The following is a 7,918-nucleotide window of genomic DNA, read 5'->3' as shown; positions in this document are numbered from 1 at the left end:
AATACTATCAGAATAAATAGAATTATAGCTATATACACATCATTAATAAAATAAATAGAGTAATAAATATGTACAAATATACGCAAGTGCTGTGGGGAGGGGAAGGGGTAGGGCAGAGGGAGGGAGGGGAGGAGGAGGAGGAGAGGAAAAGGGAGGGCTCAGTCTGGGAAGGCCTCCTGAAGGAGGTGAGCTCTCAGTAGGGCTTTGAAAGGAGGAAGAAAGCTAGATTGGTGGAAATGATGGTATTTGTTAAGTGCTTACTATGTACAAAGCACTGTTCTAAGTGCTGGGGTAGATACAAGGTAATCAGGTTGTCCCACATGGGGCTCACAGTCTTAATCCGCATTTTACAGATGAGGTCACTGAGACACAGAGAAGTCAAGTGACTTGTCCAAAGTCACAAAGCTGATAAGTGGCAGAGCTGGGATTAGAACCCACGACCTCTGACTCCCAAGCCTGGCTAGACATGTACCCTGCCGACAAGGAGTGTACATTTTAGAGGGACTATTAGTGTGGCTGGGGAATTCTGAATGGAGGTCTTATTGACTTCCCTTCCCTTTAATTCTCAATCACCATCCAAGTCAGCAGTATGAACTGGACACCTGCTCAGCTAGGATTCTGCCGGTGGTATCTGTGTGTCGGAATAATAATGATAATCATTGTGGTATTTGTTAATTGCTTCCTATGTTCCAGACACTGTACTAAGCACTAAGGTAGATTCAAGGTTGTCAGGTTGGACACAGTCCTTGTCCCGAATGGGGCTCACGTCTTAATCCCCATTTTACAGATGAGGTAACTGTGGCTCTGAGAAGTGAAGTGACTTGCAGTAGCAGACAAATGGCAGAGCCGGGATTAGATCCCAGGTCCTTCTGATTCCCAGGCCTGTGCTCTATCCTCTAAGCCTCTGGGCATCCGTTCAGTTTTATCCCCATTTGATCATAAACTCCTCCACTTCATTGTGAGCTCCTTGAGGGCCATGATCATGTCTATCAGTTCAATTGTCATTGTACTCTCCCAAGCACTGAGTACAGTGCTCCACACACAGTTAGCACTCCTGAATAATAATGATGGCATTTGTTAAATACTATGTGCAGAGCACTGCACTAAGCGCTGGGAGAGTACAATATAACAATATTATATTATATATTTTTATGACATGTTCCCTGCCCATAATGACTTTGCAGTCTAGAAGGGGAGACAGACATTGATATGAATAAACTATAAACTCTGAGAAAGTTGTCTATGCATGCTGTCTTCACTTCCTCTCCTCCAGTCTCTCCTTGATACCGTCCAATCTAGTTTTGTCCCCCTTCACTCCATGGAAACAACCCTTTCTAAGGTCACCAGTGACTTCCTTCTCACCATATCTGACAGCCTCTACTCCATCCTAATCCTCCTAGACCTCTCAGCTTCCTTCAACACTGTGAACAACCCCCTTCTCCTTGAAAGATTATCCAACCTTAATATTCTTATTATTAATGTTACTAATAATAATAATAATAGTATTTCTCAAGCTCTTACTCTGTGCCTCCATACTGCAAACTCACTGTGGGCAGGGAATATGCCGTATAAAAATATATAATATAATATTGTTATATTGTACTCTTTCAAGTACTTAGTACAGTGCGCTGCCCAGAGTGAGCGTTCAATAACTACGGTTGCTTTATTAATCGACTAATGTGCCAAGCTCTGTACTAAGCACTGGGGAATAATAATAATGATAATAATGGCATTTATTAAACGCTTACTATGTGCAGAACACTGTTCTAAGCGCTGGGCAACTATAAGATCACCAGGACCCACAGGAGATTCACACTTTAAGTAGAATGGCAAATGAGAATTAAATCCTCATTTTACAGATGAGGTGACAGGGGCCCAGAGAGGTGAAAGAACTAGCCCAAGGTCATACAGCAGATAGGTGGCAGAGCCGGGATTAGAACCCAGGTCTTCTGGCTCTCAGGACTGTGCTCTTTTCACCAGCTCATGCTGCTTCCCAGGGAACCTTGGCTTCACTGACACTGTCCTCTTCTGGTTCTCCTCCTGTCTCTCTAGCCACTCCTATCCAGTCTCTTTCACATACTCCTCCTTCGCCTTCCACCCTCTAAAGGTCAGTTCTGGGTCCCCTTCTAGTCTCCATCTACACCCACTCCCTTGAAGAGCTCATTCGCTCCCATGCCTTCAACTATCATCTTTATGCAGATAATTCCCACATTTCATTCATTCATTCAATCGTATTTATTGAGCGCTTACTGTGTGCAGAGCACTGTACAAAGCGCTTGGGAAGTACAAGTTGGCAACATATAGAGACAGTCCCTACCCAACAACAACAGTCTAGAAGGGGGAGACAGACAAAACATGTAGACAGGTGTCAAAATCGTCAGAACAAATAGCCTCTCTCACCCTCACAGCACTTACGTACATATCCCTAATTTATTTTAATGACTATCTCTCCCTATAACCTTCAAACTTTATCCTTATTATTACTATGGTATTTTTAATGGCATTTGTTAAGCACTTACTATGTGCCAGGCATTGCACTAAGAGCTGTTCATCAAGTTGGCCCCAGTCCATGTCCCACAGGGAGCGCAGTCTTAATCCCCGCTTTACAGATGAGGTAACTGAGGCACAGAGAAGTGAAAAGACTTGCCCAAGGTCTCATTTACCACTTCAGCCCTGAACCTCTCTCCTTCTTTGCCTTCTTGCATTTCCTCCTGCCTTCAAGACCTCTCTTTCGGGAAGTACTATCAACACCAATGCATTATCCTAGACTCATCTCCCTTATTCAACCCATATATTCAATGTCATCAAACCCTGTTGGTTCTACCTTCACAAAATCAGGAAAGTCCACCCTTTCCTCTCCCCAAACTGCTACTTCGCTGATCCAAGCACTTCTAACTGCATCTGCCTCCTCGCTGACCAGGCTGCCTCCTGTCTCTCCCCCCTCTAGTCTAGACTTCATTCTGCTGCTCAGATTATTTTTTCTAAAAAATTGTTCAGTCCACATTTCCATACTCCTTAAGGACGTCCAGTGGTTGCCCATCCACCTCTACATCAAACAGAAACTCCTTACCATCCTTACCTCACTAGTCCCCTACTACAGCCCAGACCACATACAGTTCTTCTAATGCTAGCTTAATCACTGTCCCCCCCGACGTCTCTTCTATCTCACCACCGACCCCTTATCCACATCCTCCCACTGTCTTGGAACTCCTTACCCCTTCCCATACACCAGACCACCACTCTCCCCACCTTCAAATCAATAAGATCGCAAATCCCTTAAGAGGCCTTCCCTGATTAAGCTCTCTTTCCCCCTATTCCCTGTCCATTGGGTACTTGATGTTCACCTCACCCTCAACCTCATGGCACTTATGTATATGTCCGTAAATTATTCATATAAATGCCTGTCTCCCCCTCTAGACTGTAAGCTCCTTGTGGGCAGGAAATGTGTACACCAACTCTATTGTACCACCTTCCCAAATACTTCTGAATGCTCTGCAAACAATAAAGCACTTAATAATAATGATGGCATTTATTAAGTGCTTACTATGTGCAAAGCACTGTTCTAAGAGCCAAAAATATACCACTGATTGCCTGAGTGATTGATAGAGTGGTGTTGCTACATTACCTTATTGACCTGCGTAAATTGCACGTTGTTTCAAGGATCTCCTTGTATGATATTTGAAAAGTCCAGCAAAAGCCACCCTCTCGAGATGCAGAGAAAAGAACATTTGAATTAACTCCCTGAAGACTTTTGACTGGATAAAAATGGAATATGCTTCACCCAAAGAGAACAACAAAGTTCTCTCACTCTTGGAAACGTGTACCACTTTTCCAATAAACAAACTCAAACATGAGGTGCTATGAGGAATTTATTCAGTAGATTATTTCAGAAAGTTCATCCAAACAATATTAATGCCTGGTAGGCATTTCAAAAGCAGAAACAATTTTTCTTTCATTTTTCCAAAAGCCTGCTTATTTCCCGAACCAAAGATTGCAGACGTGTGGAGAGAGGAGGGCCTGTAATTTGCTTAAATAGAGCTTGAGCCTCCAGTTGACTTCCCCAGGAAGGTTTCTTGAATCAGAAACCCAGAACCTGTCCCTGAAGGGATCCATTATTTAAGCTGGAGGGGGAAAATGTTAGCAGCAACTGGCTTGCTTATGTAGAGGTGAATACTAACTCAGCAATAAAAAGCGCCTGAATAATTTATGCCCTACAAATGCAGGATTTGCTGCCAGAGAGAAAGAAAGAAGTGGTGTTGGAGCTGCAGGAAGTGAAGAAGGAGGCCACCACGTGAACTGCTATTTAGTCAAACCTCCCCTTATTCTGGACCAAGAAGCAAGGGAATTAGAAACAAAGGATATTTTCACCCTCTGGTATTCGGTGGCTATTTCTTCTCCTGCAGAGTATTGCATCAGATGCCTCAGAGGGATGTTGAGAAATGTAACATAAGACCCAAATTCACTTACATTTAATTGACTTAGCCACAGCTCGCTGTGTGTGCCGTTCTCCCTAGTTTAGGCCAAAATGTCAGCCAGAAGGGGAAAATGCATTTAATTCACTACATGGTTTTCTTTTCCTTTAATTATCATGAATTCACCGAGCCAAAAGTGCTACAGAGGGACCAGGGAATTCATTCCTCTGCCTTTGGGCAGAGGAAGAACTCCACTGCCTCCCTTTCAGAGGGAGAAACATTCCCCTTTTGGGATGTTGCAACCTCTGAAGGAGAGGATTTCATAATGTCCCATGGACACGTGGAGAATGTGGTGGAATTGAGCATCCTCTTTTTTTTTAACAGCATTTGTTAAGTGTTTTCTATGTGCCAGGCACTGTAACTAAGCACTGAAGTAGACACAAGCTAATCAGGTTGGACATAGTCTTTTGTCCCACGCAGGGCTCACAGTCTCAATCGCCATTTTACAGATGAGGGAACTGAGGCACAGAGAAGTAAAGTGACTTGCCCGCAGTCACACAGCAGAAATGGGGCAGAGTCGGGATTAGAAGCCAGGTCCTTCTGACTCTCAGGCCTGTGCTCTATCCACTAGGCCACGCTGCTTCTTGGAAAGAAGGGAAGGCACCAGGTCAGTTGATCGTGGAGCTGAAAACGAGTGGATATTTTTTGTCTCCCAGATCCTCGACGAGAAGACTGTGTGAGGTGAGACCAGTAAGAAATTAGGGAAAGAGGGACAAACCGAAGAGGATGGGAAACTCTGCCCAAGTTTCTGGAGGAAAGAGGAACCAGCCCTGCAGTGGGGGGGAAAGGTCTTCATTCATTCATTCATTCAATCAATCATATTTACTGACCGCTTACTGTGTGCAGAGCACTGTACTAAGTGCTTGGGAAGTACAAGTTGGTAACATACAGAGACGGTCCCTACCCAATAGCAGCCTCACAGTCTAGAAGGGAGTAGGAGCTGTGTCTTTAATTTCCATAGGTGGTCCCAAGAACTAGAGCACTCTGTAGTTCTCAGTAGGGCCTTTAATGATGCTAATGGAGCAGCTAATGGAGCCATTCAAGGAGTCAAATGTAGAGCCTGAGTCTGGTATGGGTCTCACAGCCATAGGGATGATTGGACAACAACCCAGGACTAGAGGCCTTCAGCTTGGTCTGAAGTCTTATACACTGGGGGTCTCTACTTGACAGTCTCCCGAAGGATGGGCCTCCCTACTTGACTTGGTTTTCTACTTTTTTTTAATGCTACCAATCGCTTAGTACAGTGCTCTGCACACAGTAAGTGCTCAATAAATGACTGAATGAATGAATGAATTCAATCAATCGATTAGTGGTTTTTATTGAGCGCTTACGACCTGCAGAGCATTGTGCTAAGCTCTTGGGAGAGTACAATACACCAGAATTAGCACACATAATCCCTGCTCATAAAGAGTTTATAGTCTAGAAAGGGAGTAAAAAGAAATGATGGCATTTATTAAGTGCTTACTATGTGCAAAGCACTGTTCTAAGTGCTGGGGAGGTTACAAGGTGATCAGGTTGGCCCACAGGGGGGCTCACAGTCTTCATCCCCATTTTTACAGATGAGGGAACTGAGGCCCAGAGAAGTTAAGTGACTTGCCCAAAGTCACACAGCTGACAATTGGAAGAGCTGGGATTTGAACCCATGACCTCTGACTCCAAAGCCCGTGCTCTTTTCCACTGGGCCACGCTCTATGTGCCAGGCATTGTACTAAGCACTGGGGTAGATAAAAGGTAATCAGGTTGGACACAGTCCCTGTTGCATACAGGGCTCACAGTCTTAATCCCCATTTTTCAGATGAAGTAACTGAGACACAGAGAAGTTAAGTGACTTCTCTGACATCATGCAGCCAACAAGAGGTAGAGTTGGGTTTAGAGCCCAGATACTCTGACTTCCTTGTTTATTATTAGTCACTGGCCAGTGTGCTACCAGATAAGAGAGTTTTGTGACAAAGTTTAGCCCAGTGTTGCCAATGTAACTTTTTGGTGTGCACCTGACTTCTCTGGTGCAAGTTGGTACATTAACTTAATTTTCTTTAGGCTTATAACAATTATAATTGTGGTATCTATGAAGTGCTTACTCAGTGCCAAGCACTGTACTAAGCACGAAGATAGCTACAGAACACAAGTCCTTTCACACCTGGGGCTCACAGTCTAAAGAGGAAGGAGAACAGGTGTTGAATGCCCAATTTATAGATAAGGGAACTGAGACACAGAGAAGTTAAGGGACTTACCTAAGGTCACACAACCAGGGATTAGAACCAAGTCCTATGAACCAAGTCCTTCTCTGTGACTTCTCTGTGTCCCCTTTTAGACTGTGAGTCCACTGTTGGGTAGGGACTGTCTCTATATGTTGCCAACTTGTACTTCCCAAGCGCTTAGTACAGTGCTCTGCACACAGTAAGCACTCAATAAATATGATTGATTGATTGACTTCCAGGTGCGGGCTCTTTGAACTGGATTACGCAGCCCATATTGCATGGTGGATTCAGTGAGGGGGTTTACAGTGACTTGCACTAATAATAATAATGATAGCACTTATTAAGTGTTTACTATGTGCAAAGCACTGTTCTAAGCACTGGGGAGGTTACAAGGTGATCAGGTTGTCCCACGGGGGGCTCACAGTCTTAATCCCCATTTTATAGATGAGGTAACTGAGGCACAGAGAAGTTAAGTGACTTGCCCAAAGTCACAAAGCTGACAAGTGGCATAGCTGGGATTTGAACCCATGACCTCTGACTCCAAAGCCCAGGCTCTTTCCACTGAGCCATGTTGCTTCTCCACTAGGGAAAGCAGCCTGGCCTAAGGGAAAGAACGTGGGCCTGGGATTCAGAGGACCTGAGCTTTAACCCTCTACATAATACTACTACTACTACTACTACTACTACTAATAATAATAATAATGGCATTTGTTAAGCGCTTACTATATGTGAAGCACTGTTCTAAGTGCTGGGGGGCATACAAGGTGATCAGGTTGTACCATGTGGGACTCACAGTCTTAATCTCCATTTTACAGATGAGGTAACTGAGGCTCAGAGAAGTTAAATGACATGCCCAAGGTCACACAGCAGACATGTGGCAGAACCAGGATTAGAACCCATGACCTCTGACTCCCAAGGCCGTGCTCTTTCCATTGAGCCATGCTGCTTCTCTACTTGTCTGCTGTGCAACCTTGAGTGACAACATCTCTATGCCTCAGTTTCCCCCGTTATAAAATGGTGCTAAAATCCTACTCCCTCCTACTTAGACTGTGAGCCGCATGTGGGACAGGGACTGTATCTAACATGTCTATCTTGCATCTAGCCCAGTGCTTGGTACAGTGTGTGGCACATAGTAAGCACTTAACAAACACTATAATAAAGCAAAGCCACATCATATTTGAGAAGCTTTTGTTCCACAGTACTCTTTAGTAACCAATCTATAATACTTTGACAAGGCCTTGCCGCAGA

This window comes from Tachyglossus aculeatus, chromosome 2, assembly GCF_015852505.1.
Source record: "Tachyglossus aculeatus isolate mTacAcu1 chromosome 2, mTacAcu1.pri, whole genome shotgun sequence".
NCBI classification, from domain to species: Eukaryota; Metazoa; Chordata; class Mammalia; order Monotremata; family Tachyglossidae; genus Tachyglossus; species Tachyglossus aculeatus.
Note: the sequence above shows the minus strand (reverse complement) of the source record.